Source organism: Chaetodon trifascialis, chromosome 1 (genome assembly GCF_039877785.1).
Source record: "Chaetodon trifascialis isolate fChaTrf1 chromosome 1, fChaTrf1.hap1, whole genome shotgun sequence".
Classification (NCBI taxonomy): domain Eukaryota; kingdom Metazoa; phylum Chordata; class Actinopteri; order Chaetodontiformes; family Chaetodontidae; genus Chaetodon; species Chaetodon trifascialis.
Genome location: NC_092056.1, coordinates 29,210,826 through 29,224,724, shown reverse-complemented (window position 1 = coordinate 29,224,724; position 13,899 = coordinate 29,210,826).

The following is a 13,899-nucleotide window of genomic DNA, read 5'->3' as shown; positions in this document are numbered from 1 at the left end:
CATTTAAAACCCCTCGCTTGCAGTGTGCGTGTGTCAGCGTGTTGTTGAGCATTCTTGCTTCTTCAAGCTTGCGTCTGGCATATGTGTGCATGTGTACAGTGTGTTTACATTAATCTGTATACCTTTCTTTGTCTATGTGTGTGTGTGTGTGTGTGTGTGTGTGTGTGTGTGTGTGTGTGTGTGTGTGAGGAGAGCCCCTGCAGCAGGAAGAATGAGTTGATGCCCTGTGTTTGGCTAATTAAGACAGCAGCCGACAGAGAGAGAGAGCTGAGAGATGGCAGAGAGGTGCTAATTCATAATTGACGTAATGGATGAAATCTGTCTCTGAGCTTTATAAGAACACACACACACACACACACACACTTGGTGATTTCTGTCTGATTAGCTGGTGCACACCTTTGTGTGAGTAATGAAAATACACCATGTACCAGAATTCTTAATGAATAGCAAATCTCTTGTTACACAACAAACACACACACACACACACACACACACACACACACACACACACACACACACACACACACACACACACACACACACACACACACACACACACACACACAGTATGCTATGTCAGGTGCCTATTATGCTGCTAGATAACATGGATGAAGCTGGCTTGATATGTACACTCAGTGAGATCTCGTCATGTTGTATTGGTGGACTGGAGTGTCTGGGTGAGAAGAGACATGGCTCTGTGTTTTCTCCATCTGACGTCTTTACTGGAAGTTCATTCTTCACAAGTGAGTCTTCCCGGGAAAAATAACACTTGCTACTTATTTTTAAAACAGTCATTATTGTAGTGCACTGAGCTTGAGCTTTTTTTTCCCCTAACCCTTATCGTTTTTGGTGAATCGCCATCAAACACATACCACTGAAGTGTATTTGAGCCTGTCCATTGAGAGGGAAGGGTCACTGTATTCTTGAACCACACCTACGTTTCCAGTAATAGAACAAATGTGTGATTACTCAACTAATACATCTAGGCCCATTTAGGGAGGAAGAGGTCTTTTTGGTGGGCCAAGGTGGGCATAATGCACTGTACATGTACATTGTACTGTACATGTACATGTACGGTATGTACCTGCAGCCATGGCTGACACAACCATTGAGAATGCACAGGTCATGCCCACCTCAGCTCTTTTCCAGGAAATGTGGGAGTTTTAATGACCTGAGGAGGCTTTACATTCATTCATGATATTTAAAGGTCCAGAGTGTAGAAGTTAGTGGCATCTAGCAGTGAGGCTGCACATGTCAAACAACTGAAACCCGTCATCACACCCCTCCCCCTTGAAGTGTATAGAGGAACCTATGGTGGCTGCGAAACACACACAAAGAAAACATCCATTCTGGGCTTCTGTAGAAACATGGTGGTGCAACATGAGATTAGACACACATGAAAACAGACTTATGGACATTATATTCAATTTCAACCAATAGATCCCCTAAATCCTACACTCTGGTTCTTCAAAGTCATTTTAGACACACACACACACACACACACACACACACACACACACACACACACACACACACACACACACACACACACTCACAAACTATGTTACTACCTAATATATGAATCAAAATGAAATTGTGACAAAATAAAAAGAAAACATATTACATCACGAACAGTGTGGACACACCTGAATTGAACTGGATTAAAATGAAATAACACAATAGAATAAATTCTTGCCGTCTCGTTGGTATGGTAACATTTCAGTCTACATGAACATCAGGTCAGTAGACAGGTGTCACAACAGTTCCACTGCTGGGAAATTATCCAAGTCAGATAACCACAGGAATATAGGTTGTTGGCATGCTCTAATGTATGATGAAACTGTACAATTACGATTTGATTAAGATTGATTCATTTTGCACTGTTCTAAGCTTTGTAATTTAAAAAAAAAAAAATTAAATACCCTTTTTTTCTCTTCCGGAGTAATTAACTTAGTTGTGGCATGGTCACATTTTGTCATTTGTCATTTTTGATTTGGTTGTCACTCTCAAGACAGCAGGTCTTACATGAAATGAGGCTGCCAGAGGGCAGATGACAGATGCATCGTTAAGAATCTTAAAGAGGGGGGCCTGGGTTGTGTTGACGTTGTTGATTGTGTTTTGCTGACATCTATTTCTATAATCAATGGCTATGGCCTCGCTCACAGAACACACAGGTGAGTAAATATAGGTACATGGGACCTACATTGTCATATGACCAACACTGTTTACAAGCAGAACTGCAACGATTAATTGATTAATTGATCAGCTAATTATTGAATTAATTGCTTTTTTTTTTTTTTAACAGAGAAAAGTCTCTGATTGTGGCTTCTTAACTATTTTCTGGTTTCCTCACTCCTTTGTGACAGTAAACTGAATATCTTTGGGATACAGACAAAGGACCAATATTTTTCACAATTTTCTGACATTGTATGAACCAAAAAACTAATCGATTAATTGAGGAAATAATCAACAACAAATGAAATTGTCAGTTGTAGCCCTACTTACAAGTTCATGCTCTCTCAGACTGGCAGGACACATTATGTTAACTGTATCTTCAAAACCAGATATGAAAGAGGTCAGACTTGCTATTTTATCTGTGTTCTTGAAGCCCTGAGAGCTCAATGCACTGCAACTGTAGAAAACACGTAGAAATGGATAAACCATGAGCAAATTAAGGAAACATCATTAATTTGACAACACATGCAAAATGCAAGTGTCTGCATTTACAGTGTGCACTTTGCATGATATGTCAAACTGATGAAGATGTTTTCTTAATATCCTATATATATATTACATGTTTTCTACATGTGAATACAACCAGGCTACAGTGTACATACAGAATACAATGTGACCAGATGGCAGACAGTGGGGCAGTGGTAAATAATGCAGACTCAGATTTCAATAAATCCAGAAACAGGAATCACATGACAGCCATTTCTACAGTGAGGCAATCTGACAAAATCCCATCTTTAACATCAGTTCTTAAAACTCAGTGTGAAATGACAAGTGTAACCACAGCCAATGGCTACTCTCCAGTCGTCTTTTTTTCTCTCTCTCTTTTGACATATGGATGGATCCTGTCTTTCAGAGCGTATTGTGTGATTGTAGGCCATCACATACTGTCAGTGCAGGCTGACGTGTTATATACACTGAATACAGAATCGGCTTGTCTCCAGTGTGCTGAGGCTGTCTTTGACAGTGTAACACTGTCTGTGTCACACTCTAACAGACAGCCAAATAACCCCTTGGCAGTGTAAACAAAGAGAGATTACACCCTGGTGAGTGGAAGGAGTCTGCCTGTGTGCTCCCAGCATTGAGGGGAGAAACTGACGATGGCTGGTTGCAGCAGAAAGAGAGACAGCTGAGAGAGTGTGTGAGTGCCTGAGAGAGAGAGCGAGAGAGAGAGAGAGAGAGAGAGAGAGAGAGTGAGAGAGAGAGAGAGTGAGAGATGGTAGGTATATGAACACTTACTGAGATGCCAAATATAGAGGATTATGGTTAAAATATCAAAAATGCACACCTTGCCCGACTCCTTTTGGTGGATGATATTAAGGCTAGCATTAAATGCTTCATATCTTATTTTAAGATAAATACATGAGTATATTTTGTGGTATTTTAAAGGGAATCTGCAACATTGCTTTTTGGCTAAGGATGTAACAACAACAGCAACAACAACAATAATAATAAAAATAATGAAGAGTGCTCGTCTTCCAACACACTGCTTTCCAACATTTAACAGAAGAAATAATTTATTCCTCTTACAAATGCAAAGTTGAATGCATGAGCAATAATTACGCACTTTATTAATTTAATAGTCAGTCTAACTTCAACCAATCAGATAAACAAACTAGATGATGTTGTAGAATGACTCCTACCAAAGTCAGTCAGTAGAACAGCATTAACATCCTTTCCATGAAGAAAAGCCTTCTGCTCCGTTCTTTGCTCTTCTTTCAATGAAGAAATACTAGTTTTGATATAACCGATGCTACAGCAGTATCCATGCTAACCTCTTTAGGGGCACCCATTGTTGTCTTCAAATAAACAATTGCTTCTGTCAACATGCCCTCCCCAATATACAGTGAACGTGTCAAAAATAGTCAAAATCCAATTATGCTTGTGGTTCTGCCACAAGCGCATAACTTGAAGCCTGGCAACATGGATTCTCATGTGATCTTGTTAATCCAGCTACCTCACAAGCTGAGTTCTATTAGTAACATGATCAGCATTTTACTGGAATCAATTGAATTGTCACTAAGTTGGGCAACTAATGGAACTCAGTCAAGGAAGTTAAAAAAAAGAAAAAACAGTTGAAAAAAAAAACAGTTGAAAAATATTAATAAATACCTAAATATTACTAAATACAAAGTGTATATTTTTTGCTTATGTGGGTGACAAACAACTAATGACATCAGTGTTTGGGATATAGCTACTGATGGACAGCTGAGGGGGATTTTGCACTGAAAGTTTTATATGGACATTCCTTCATGAAGGAGAGAACTACAAACAGCATCTGATACTGGGCGTGAGTGGTGATACCACTTTTTGGAGTTGTACTTATTTGATGAATCTCAGAAATTGTTACTGTTGCTAATATCTTGAAAAAACAAACAAACAAAAAATAGACATTCAAATTTTGCTATATTGGATTCTACTCTGGTGTCATGCATGATGTGGAACTCAGCATGGCAAACCAACATTTTCCTGAGGTGCATGGATGTTGTTTCTGCGACTGTTTGGTGTGTTGGTGACTCGCCATAGCCCCCATGGGAGGAAAGGTGCAGGGTGTAGCAATGCCACTTGAGTAACACAATGCAGTACTGTATTAGTGCCACGAATGAGTGCATCTCAGATAGTCTGCTGCCATTCTGCTCAGAGCATGTCACAAGGCTCTATAAAATCACATGTATCCCCTTTAGTCATGTCTTTCCACTTTTTCCACAGTCTTGAACAAGGGATGTTGCACATCCACACCACAATTACGCACAACAGATCTGCCTGTGAAATGTTGTGCAATTAGCACCAGACTTGCACAATAACTACAGAAACCTCTTTTTGTTCTGATTGTTATTCTACATAGTTTCTACTGCTGTTAAAATCAACAGATACATTAGAAATGGAGAATATCATTTGGTGGATGATATATGATATTCATTTTTTTTAAATATTTTTTATTTTACATCCCTGGCTTAATTAAATGCCAATCAGAACCAATCAGATGTCAAACATATCTAGCAGGAAGCTGGCAACTTTCCATTTGTAAACCAGCCACAGTGGAGCATTATTTTGTCCTTCTCTCTTGGAATCTGCATGTCCTGTGTGGAGACTGAATGCTTTTTTTTTTTTTTTTAACAAAAAAACAAAACAAAACAAAACTTTTTTAGATTATTGTTGGGTTATTATTGAGATATGTGTCCATGATGAAAGTTGCATAAGATGTACAATGGATTTAGATTACAACACATAGGATCATGAAAAGAGGACTTGATCACAGAGCCTGACTAAATATTTGAACCATTTGTTAAACACATCCACAAACAGTGTGAGCTGGCTTACCATAAAACCTCAAGCCTTTCTTCATCACCAGGGTCCATACGAAACTACTGCTTTCCAGCAGTTTGCACCATATAAAATATCAAGTGTCCTGACCAGATTGCTGAGTCTAATAGCTAAGTCTGTACTCCTAACTGGGAGTTTTTCTTCTTGAGATAATGAGCATTTTCCACCAGTACTTTTAAGATTCATGCAGTTTAAGGGACAAAAACTTCTCCCCTGGCTGGTTCCTTCATTAACTCTGTTGTCCTGTCTTATATATGCTATCTCACTGATGACACAGCTTGGAAACCCATCTACATATTTCTCACAGTTGTTACCACATTTTTGAGGAGGTGTTATGGCTTGAGAACCACATATCAGATCACATCATGAGATATCGGTGGTAACTAACTTACAGCTAACTCAACTAGCGAAGCTGTTTCAGTGGTGAATATATTCAAGAGCTCTGATATTTTGTTTATCAGTACGATGGCACAGTTTATTGAAATATTCCCATTATTTGTATTGTTCAGAAACAGTCATTTGCAATGAAGTCCGAGCACTGGCTTTTTGCTGAAATACACAAGGCCTATGGCCTCACTCTTTCAGCATGATATGTAGCCATCGTGCAACTGAAACTATTTACAAAGACAGCAAAACAGCATTTTCAGCCAACTCATTGAACTAACTTTAGCCCAGTTAGCCACTGACAGTTGATATTTCAGGTGGCAAATTCAGTGGTCACTGGCTAGAAATAAGAAGCTTGCATATGTTAATCTATGTCCGCCATCATTGTCCATATTATACTGTTGGGGTGCTAACCAACAGTTCATTGAATTTTGGTGGCTTCACTATCCACTTGCAGAAATGACTCAAACTGAGATACAGGAAAATAAGCCTTGAAAGACGTAAGAAACAAACCACTTTCTCAGAACTATTCAACATAGTCCTGTACTGAGACAATGATGCAGTTGAACAGTTCCACATGTCGCGATGAAGAACCAGGATGAAGTGTGTAATTTAGCTGCTGCTCTTATTAGTTCCTAGTTGCTCTCGATCATCACCATTACCTGCGGTGCAACACATCCCAATGAATGAGTCGGGGGAGGAGATCGAGAGTATGCTATAACCATCAACTCTGTGCCTGTGTGTGTGTGTGTGTGTGTGTGTGTGTGTGTGTGTGTGTGTGTGTGTGTGTGTGTGTGTGTGTGCCCTAACCTTGCTGTCTTCCTGGGCCAGCTGGGGAACATCAGTGTTTGTGATGGTAGAGCATGATTGAGATAGTGTCATCCTGCCTTGCCTGGAGCCCCAAGTGCATTATGGGTATGTCACACCATTATCCTAGACATTTGGCATATCTGAAAAGGAACACTGCCTTCTTTCCATTTCTCTCTCCCTCCCTCTCCTAGACTGAATAGTTCATATGTTATCGCTTGAGAGCTCTCTGTTTCAACATACCCGTTTCTTCCTTAAATCACCTTAAATCCTTAAGTCTCTGTGTTACGGGTGCAGTTCTGATCCCTTAGATCCTCTAGCCCATCCAAAACCATCCTACCCAGGCCCTCAGTAAATTGGTGTAGGTCTGTTGTGTAGGTCTCTCTGGTGGATGCATTGTGACTGATCCCAATCATTCACAGGTTGGGTGATATCAGATATCCCTTTTTTTCTGGGAACTGATCCTAGATTAGGTGCTTTGTCCCAAGCTGGCACTGTCCCAGAGCTACCCCCTCTGTTATGAGGGCAGATCTGTTGATAATTTTCATCCCACAAAGTCAATATCACATGGCAGGATTAGATGTTCACAGTAGTCAGATAAGGTGCAAATAAAGGTTCAAATGGAGTCTTATTGACATCGCAAGACAATAATCACAATAGCAAACACGTCTAACTTAACTAGACTTGGCAACTGTCACTGTATATTGCAAAATGAATACTAGGACCACATCGCAGCCTTAAGCTAAAATCTTTACATTAATTTCAGTCTGCACTGAAAACAGGATATTAGATTTTTTTCCAAATTCATTAAAAAGAAAATATTTAGGCACTTTGCTATGACTTAAAATTTAGCTCAGGTGCCTTTTTTCTTGATCATCTTTGAGTTGTTTGTACACCTTAATTTGAACGATGAGGCAGCCTGTGGTAAACTAATCACGATTTGGCTCTATCGCAGAGTGGCCAGCTGGAAGCCTCTCCTCAGTGAAAGGCAAGAGGCTAAGCCTCCCTGGAGTTTGCAAAAAAAAAAAAAAAACAACAACAATATTCTGTGGTTTGATGAAAGCAACAACTGTTTGACTTCAATGCTAAGCGTCATGTCTAGGAGAAACCAACTACCACTCACCACCTGTGCAAATCCATCCGACGGTGAAGCATGGTGGTGGTAGATCATAATGTGGGGTTTCTTTTCAGCAGCAGGAGCTGGGGGACGGATCAGGGTTCAGGGAAAGTTGAAAGGAGTACACAGTGCAGAGATATTCATGATGAACACCTCAATGGAAAATTCAAAGGATAATGACCCTGAGGCAGAGCCCCCCACCCTCAGCGAGACCCCTACCCACTGTTATAGATGCATAATAAGCCTCTCAGGTGCTGTGGTAGCAGTGACCCACTGGTGCGCCACTGCACTGAGCACACAGCCAAGAGAAAGCAGGAGTGGCTTGAGGACAGCCTTGACTGTCCTTGAGTGACCCTGCCAGAGCCCGGACTTGACCACAATCTAAGATCTCTGGAGAGACCTGAAAATGGCTGTCCACTGACAGCTTCCATCCAACGTGGCAGAGCCTGAGACGATCTGCAGAGGAAAAGCAAAAAAAATTCTCAAATATGGGTGTGCAGAGCATTATAACCAAGAGAACTTGAGGCTGTAATCACTCCCAAAGGTGCTTAAACTAAGTACTGAGTTAAGGGTCTGAATATTTCCATCAATGTGACATTTCTTTCTCTTTTTTTTTTTTCTTTTTTTTTGAATGAATTTGCATTTGCAGAGCAATGTGGTATTCAGTGTAAACTGATGGGGGTAAAATTAATTTAAGGAATTTCAGAATAAGCCTGTGCCATTACAAAATGTGATGAAGTCACTGTATAACCTTGCAAACAGGTGAAATATGCATAAAACTGTAAGTCACTGGCTCGAAGAAACCACTGCCACCAGTCTGGTGGCAACTTGTAGTTTCAGAACCACAGAGAATCATTCTGGATAGATATATCTGACGAAGAATACATAACTAAAGCTGGACAAACTATTTGAAAGAGAAACAAATTATGTTTGAAGGTAGGGACAAATGTATAAGAATCAATAAAATGCATAATACATTAGCCTTTTGAAATGTTTGTGTTATAATTTTACATTTCAATCAAAGAAATAAATGAAGAAATTACAAAATAAACTAACCAAATCACAAATCTTCATTGAGAATGTTTTTTTCTGCTCAGCCAATATACCAACTTTTTACCTGACATGTAATGGATTAGCATTAATATCTTGTGTTTTTGCTGGGGAATGAAAACAAAGATAAGATGAAAATCATTGAGAAGTCAACAGACAGTTGACTTCCAAACAGAGTTACAGTATCTTGCTTCTCTTTGATATATTTCCCCCTACCATTTTGTTCCTATCAGGGGCTATCTGTGTCAACAGACCCTACTCTCTCCTACATCTCCCTCTGTCAGGGGCTATCTGTGTCAATGCTCGCCCCCCGCCGCCGCCGTCTACCACAGCTAATAGGCCTGTCAGCGCTCTGACATTGCGGCGCTGAACCACGTGACTTGTCTGTAAAGTCAGCACCATGACACGCCTGATTCACTTGCTTACACACTGACCATGATATGATATTAGCCGAGAGGTCAAGGAGGAGTGACCCTAATGAATATCAATAGGATATGATAGGTTGAATGGCACATGTTTGTGTGTCAATTGCCGAGTTTTGAAAATTTTACATCCCCTGCAGGAGCCATACACGCAGCGAGGTCAGGGTAAGCTTTAACAAACGGGGGAAGAGTCAGCAACAGGATGATTAATTAGTTAACAATTTATATTAATGTTCATTGAAAGACCTCAACTTAGAGAGCAATTAATTCTAATTAAAAGAGCGGCTACGGTTATGTCGGCAAGTTAAAAAAAACCTAACAATATAATCAAGCTAATTAAATGGGGGTGGTCTGAAACCCTGTAGTTATCAAGAGCCGATGATGCCTGAAAATCAAGTGAAGTTGATCCATGTGTTTATGCACAAACACAGAAAAAAGCTTGTTTTACAAACAAGTCAAAACAGTATCTCAATTCATTACAAGTGCAGGAGATTACACCGTGAAAAAAACAGATGAACATCATGATGCAATCCTAAATCATCCTAGGTGTGATGAAATTGAAAAAAAAAGAAAAAGAAACACTGGATCAGACCTTTCTTTCATCAGTTCATTCCTTTATTTATTTCTCTGCCCTCCCTGTTTTGTTCAAGTTTGAAATCCCAACAGGACAACGAGAGATTGACGTTTGTTCAGCAGGGTTCACGGTGGAGGAACTGGTGTGATGCTCTGAGCACACCCAAAACTGTCAAGGCCGACAAACAGCTCGTCTCCTCGCCGACGCTAGCTGAGATATCACTACGCATGTCACTGCAAATGGACCACATCCTCTGTGTGTGTGCGTGATAAGGCCACTCACCTCCATATGACCTGATCTCTCTTCTCCTGGCTTCCTCTGTCTTTTCCCTCATCCTACATCCTCACTTTTTGTCACTTTAATTCAATATGTCCTTCTTCCTCCCCGCTCCACACTGCTGCTCCTGTCACACACACACACACACACACACACACACACACACACACACATGCAAATGTTAGAACTTCTAAACCTCTTAGATAAGACTCCCTGTGCCAATCACCCTTCGCTACTTTTACTCGCTGTGACAACCTTCTGTCCGTCAAACGCTGCAATTGTCGCCTTATGTCTGATGGTGTTCGGTGTCACACACCAGCTTTAGCTTGTCACACTCCATCTGTCTGTCAGCCTGTCACTCCTCTGTGGCCCTGCTTTCAATCAAGCCTGTCAGTCAGCTTGTCCCCAAGCCGTCTTTTGGTCTTCCTGTCCATCAACCGCCAATTTAATTTGTTCATCAGTTCTTGAGTCCTTTCGCCGGTCTCCTCTCAGTATCATGGGACCTACTTGAAAACAACCTTACGCTAACACTTACATAACAGGACGCCAGGCTACGAGGTAGCTCAGAGCCAGGCAGCGCTGACTGACATCCCATGATTGAACCTGTTCAGCGGTGACACGTCCCAGGCTACCTTGATCTCATGGCTGGTTTGGGAAATGAAGTGGGTGGTAGGAAAACTTCATTTTCTCTCTCTCTCTCTCTCTCTCTCTCTCTCTCTCTCTCTCTCTCTCTCTCTCTCTCTCTCTCTCTTATTCTCTCTCTCAGTCTCTTTTTTAATCTAACTTTGCATGTCAAAACGTCAATTCCACACCAAGGGGATGTGACAAGCTCCAGGGCCCGGGGGGGACGGCTCCAAATAAAGGGCCCTGGTACAAATTGATTTTGATTTTCCTCCAAATCAGTCAAAGTGTTTAGCTTTAATGCGAGCTGATCAGAGAGCCACTTGGAGCACGACAGGACGAGGAGAGTGGGACAGTAACTGGGGAGATTAGCCCTGTCACTCCAGAGATCAGTGCCCGTCACTGCTCACACACACAGAAACACACACACACACTAAACATTTTTGATCTCTCCTCCCCAAAAAAGAAAAGCAAAACAAAACACACACATTCAGTAGCACACTGAAAGTAGTCATGAGTTGGACTTATGGTTTTAGCTCTCATGCCCATGCTCCTGAAGGCACACACAAATATCGTGATTTGAAGTTCACTACTACCCTCAACACACACTTGCACGAACACACACCTTCCTTTCTTATCACTGTATCTGTCAGCTGTGTAGTTCAGACAACAAGGTAGAGCACAGTTTCCAAAACCTTACCGGATCTTTTACATAACAGTTCTGAAAACTTCATAAGAGTGAAGCACACAAACAGACATCCAAACACACACACACACACACACACACACACACACACACACACACACACACACACACACACACACACACACAGCTGTTTCTCATATGTAGATGATATTGGGGAAAGTAAGAGAATACAGTGTAGCTCTGCTGATATTATCATACATATTCAGGGAATGCTTATCTCATAAGACTAGTTTGTTTATAGCAGGTCCACATGAACACATTTTAATGTGTTATTTAACCCTGCAGGTGTGTTCAGAGAGCATTCTCCTTCTCATTGCCGTGCTAAAGGGAATTTTGATGCCTGCTGCTGTTTACAAAGTGTGTGTCCATGTTTTAGAATGTTCCACATTCTCACTCCTCTGATAAAACTTGGCCAGAAATGTAAAGCAAAAACTGTTTGCAACAAGAATGTCCAAACTTTTCATGCCAGGGGCTACATGGAGAAAACTGTATCTAGCCCCAGGCCATCAGCCTTTTATTTTATGAGACTCTTAGTGCATTTTAAGCACTTTCTGCTGTATAATTGATTCTACAGTAAGATGATTTTATCACTATTAAATTTCACACCAGCAAATACCCCTTACTGGAAACAGTGACACTGAGCCTTGGACTGAAGAACTGCTGTCAGGTCAGGTATAAGTCCTGGAGTGGGGATTCCTAGTGTATCACGGATTTAAGCTTGGATGTCAGTCTACTCTTTTTCAGTTTAAGAGGAGAAAATGTTTGCTCATATTAATGTAGGGACACATACATTGTGCATCCCTCTGGCATGGTGCCTCATCCAGGGAAATCTGGACATTTCCTCTGTGGTACTGACAGGAGGAGCTGATGGTGGCAATTTCTTTGAGTATCATCACATTGCATTTCAACAAACTCCAACTGCATGTCCTCCTTTACTATTATATTAACAGATACAAAATCCCATCTTTCCTCGCAAGCTTTTCTTCAGTGTGGTCAAATGGCCAGTCATTATCAACTAGGGTTGCTCAGTTCAAAAAAGCTGTGACCGTTTTCTTTCAAAAAGTGGTCAGTCTCAGATATCAGTTAATAGAACCAGACCAAAACTGTCCCACAACTAAGCCAGTGAACATGAATGGCAGATTATGTCCCTGTATTGTACATCAATTTGCGACAGAAAAGGCCAGACCTCAGATGATTAAGCGCTCTTGATTGGATCATAGTAATAGTATTCACCACAGTACTCATCACATCACCCAGCAGTGCTTCCTGATGTATAATGCAATGTAATTTCACTGCCTCTCCTCCAGACTCCCTAACTTTATGCACACCAGGGATCCCACACCATTCCGTTCACCTGTTGTGGTGCATCAATTGTCAAACTCCACACTCTGCAAAAACTAAGAATTTTGCTATTTTGTCAGGATTGTCCTGTATCCATGGTCCACTTTTCACCCTCTTGGTCATGTCACTGTCTAGTGTGTCTGTGTCTGACTGGCATAGCATCTTTAGAACAGAGAGAGAGGGCAAGCAAACTACACCCAACTAATAACGACACATAGTGTTAACTGGGAACTGCATTTTACTGCATTTTAATATAGTCAGCAGGCCAAATATAATATAATATATGAGGTCAATGTTTTAAAATAAGTTACTGGCCATTTAAATTAAGGTGCCGGGATGAAAAAGGGCCAATGGGCCATAGTTTGGGGACCCCTAGTTTACCAGCTTTCCTCCTTACAACCAAAACACAACAAAGAACAACTACATAGTTAGGACCAAGAATAAATTCAGCAAGAGGTGTTTTTTTTGTTTGTTTTGTTTTGTTTTGTTTTGTTTTGTTTTGTTTTGTTTTGTTTTGTTTTTGAGGTCAAGTGTACATTGTTACAGCATTCATTTAAATTTTAGTACGACCTTGTTCCTCAAGATTTATGTCAAATGTTTAAAGCCAGAGCAGGAAGTAGTTTGTCCTTTTGTGAGTTTTTCCAACTGACTGTCAGTCGTCAAACAAAATGTCATTTAAACATTTGGTCTCTTCCTTTACCCATGTGGTACTGTCACCCTTTTTTTGTTGTGTTGTCCTTCATTTTTCTGGTTCTCACAATAGCCTGCCAGAACTTCCTGTGACCCAGCCTGAGACCAAGTCTTTTCATCACTACAATATTCAGCTTTTTGATTCGGAACATGGTTTGACGAAGGTTTCACTCCATAATTTGGTTTGGTCAAGTCATAAAGTCTGGACCGAATGAGGCAGGTGTGCAAGGGCCCTTCATTGCCAATACACTACAACTAGGGCTGTACACAAATCAGGATTTTAAGAATTGAGTTGTTAGCTTACAAGATGTTAATAAATGTAAGCGGTCCTGTGGGGTAGTGTCTGTGTTTCTTA